This window comes from Triticum aestivum, chromosome 1D, assembly GCF_018294505.1.
Source record: "Triticum aestivum cultivar Chinese Spring chromosome 1D, IWGSC CS RefSeq v2.1, whole genome shotgun sequence".
Classification (NCBI taxonomy): domain Eukaryota; kingdom Viridiplantae; phylum Streptophyta; class Magnoliopsida; order Poales; family Poaceae; genus Triticum; species Triticum aestivum.
Genome location: NC_057796.1, coordinates 84,041,588 through 84,044,569, shown reverse-complemented (window position 1 = coordinate 84,044,569; position 2,982 = coordinate 84,041,588). Strand labels below are relative to the sequence as shown.

At 48.5% G+C, this 2,982-nt stretch overlaps 1 long non-coding RNA gene across 1 annotated transcript; it reads right to left on the bottom strand.

Annotated features, from left to right (window-relative positions):
- Window positions 1-478: 478 nt before the first annotated feature.
- On the bottom strand, window positions 479-2,726 carry LOC123180476 (uncharacterized). The gene is made up of 2 exons (XR_006491058.1): window positions 1,745-2,726; window positions 479-1,586 (listed from the first exon to the last, which is right to left on the bottom strand). It is a non-coding gene; the product is annotated as an uncharacterized lncRNA (long non-coding RNA).
- Between the last annotated feature and the right edge of the window lie 256 nt (window positions 2,727-2,982).

Sequence of the window (2,982 nt, the reverse complement as noted above, 5' to 3'; positions counted from 1 at the left end):
GTTAGAAATTGGTACAATCTGTTTTTCTAAAGAACGTCAAACCGTTATGTTATTTAAATTTAAACTCCTTGGTTTTATTTTTTACAAACATGAAAAACCAATTTTTTATAAACACTAGCTAGGGTTTTTCTAGAAACATTGAACGCCTCAATTATATTATTGTTGAACTTCTAGGTTTCTTTTTAAAATCAAGGAAAATGAAATTGAACATTTTCTCTACACTCTTGTTTGAACTTCACTTACGCTTTTTATAATGTTCAGTTGGTTCTGTTTGGACTCCCCCATGTTTGGTGTTTGAATGTTTTCATGTGCCTTCCCAAAATGTCCTATGTTTTTCATCTCTGGATTCCCAATATTATGCAAAGTTTTATTTTGTGTCTTTCTAAGTGGACTTCTTTTTTCCACTTTTATCGACTGAACTTGTAAAGTTTGAAAAGTGAGCATCTTTTGCTTATACACTGGGCAATGGACAAATATAAAATTTAGAAGTTTCTCGACACAATCAAATAACCTTATGAACATATGGACACAATAATTACACGGAGTATACATGAGAGCACACATGACACACACACTAGAGCACGCACACATTTTTCTCAAAAAAAAAGAGCACGCACACATGGGAGCATACGACCCACAGGAACACACGAGGACCCACACAGTGAACGCTCGCACACACATACGAGACACCACACCTACTACGGACACAGCAGCACATAGCTCTTTTTTTTTTTACTTTTGTTTTAGTCTACTTCAAACTTCTGAACATCCTTTTACAAGGTCGAGGTTAGCATGGTTCAGCGGCCCAAAATTCAGTTATCAGAACTCTGAAGAATAATACTACATCTCTAAAGGAACTTCTGTATTTTCTGCAGCCACAAACGGATGCAGTATGCATTTTCCTCCGACTAAATCAAGCGAATCTTTGAGCTTGTCGCTCATTGTTGGCGTGCGACGCGGCAGATCACTGGGCCATGAGATTTCTGTGTTTGTGCCGGACATGATGACTGCTTTTTCTTCAAGTTGAAAGCAGAGATTGTGTGCGTGGACCTACCACTCAATGTAGAAATTACCGATCTTGAATTCTGAAACACACACTCAATTGGATGATAGACTTGCCGTTTTTCTTCTTTTGTGTAGTATCAAGAAGCAAACATATTGATCATTCAGATCAAACCACCACAAAATACTCAGGTTCTGAGTAGTTAACGCTCTTTGAAACTCCCTGCATGATCCCAGGGGATTGGGTTCAGGGAAGAAGAGAAGACAAGCAAGCGATCGTGATCATGAAGAAGCGAAAGCTTGCAACTGAACTGGAAGCACCGCTCGCACAAGTGAACCTACTTGGCATATATGTAGGTGCAAAAATCTGAATTTTGTTCAGAGAAGTGAAAGCTCTGAACTTGTAGCTTGCGAGAATCAGAACTTCTTTTGTTTTTGGACTTGGTTGTCGTGGCTGGAGGATGGAGGAGCTGGATCGGAGCAGCGCTGGTCAGCGCGTGGGGCGACCAGGAAGGTGACATGAGCCGGCGCGATGGACGGCGGCGGCCGCTAGAGGTAGTGAGTCGTCCGAGTGAGGCGAAGCCCTGCAGCGGCAAAGCCACTACCTCAAACCGAGTCATGCAACCTTGCAGTTCAATATGTATAAGCACATCCGGAAACGGCCGCCTCCACGTGCAGACAAAGGGGAAGAGGTGGGTTGGGCATGAGCAGAAGCCAGGAGGAGCCAGGAGCAGGTGCTCACCTGGAGTCGGCAGCAACCACCTCCGCAGCCAATGAACTTCTCGAGCTCCATGGATCTGTCCGGAGTCACTCGGAGTATGTAGAGAAGGAGGCTCTCGCCGGAGAGGCGTGGGCAGAGAAGGCGCTCGGATCTGGCCGGCAAAAGAAGGATTGAGTTAGGGGCGAGAGGAAGTTCGTGCCGGCGGAATGAGGTGCGCTGGTGGTGGGCGGTGACCCATGAGCATGGCTGGTTGGAGCGCTGCCTCTCATCCGAAGGGCAGTGCGGGGAAGGGGGAAGAAGGTCGCGGAGGCAGGGGGAAGAAGGTCGCGGTGGCAAGGGGAGAAGGTCGCGGCGGCAGGGGTGAGGGCCTGAGTGCGATGGGTCCAGAGTGGCGGCGCTTGGGGAGGTGGAAAAGAAGGTCGCTCGGGGTCATCCGCGACATGGCGGCAGCGCATCGGGAGGTGTCCTGCATCGGCGGCACGCAACGGCGATCCAGGGGAGGAGAGACGGGGCGTCGTGGGTTGCGGCCGGGGCGGGGTGGCGGCAGTGGAGCGGGGAGGATGGCGCGCCGGTGGCTGGGGAGGGGGGCGGCGATGCAGGTGCGGCGCCCAGTGGGTCGCTCGCGTCGGGGTGGGAGGATGGAGGCGCATGGTTTAGGGTGGAGCGGGAGGAGGAGCGCCGGCGGATGGGGGAAGTGGCGCTCCGGCGGCGGGGGAAGAGGCACGCCGACAGAAGGGAAGAGGGGTCCGGCGGCGCCGGTTCGGGGCGACGCGGCGGAAGCAGGTGGAGGGGTCCGGCAACGCGCTGGAATCAGGAGGTTGGGGCCGGCGGCGATGCATTGGAGGGAGTCGGGAGGTTGGTGAGAGATGGTGGGAGTTTTTCTTTTATTCCCTACCGGGAGTTTCGGAGGATCTCATCGTCCCTATATAGCACGCCGTGATCCCATTATCAGAATAATGTGACTATGGATTGACTATTCGTCACCCTGATAAGGAATAGTTATTCTTCACCCCTCTATTTTATCATCAATACATCGTAATTTTACGTTCCATAAGTTTTGTCTTATTTCCGACGTAAAAAGATACCGTAAAAATATATATGATCGTCGTAAAAAATATTTTATGTTATGTAAAATTACAAACGTAAAAACATAGTGTAAAATACACATAAACTGTAATTTTTCTTGTTTTATGACCTATATTTTTATTTTTTTTTATGCCAAATTTTACGTAGTGGATCAATAAAAATGTAACTATTTG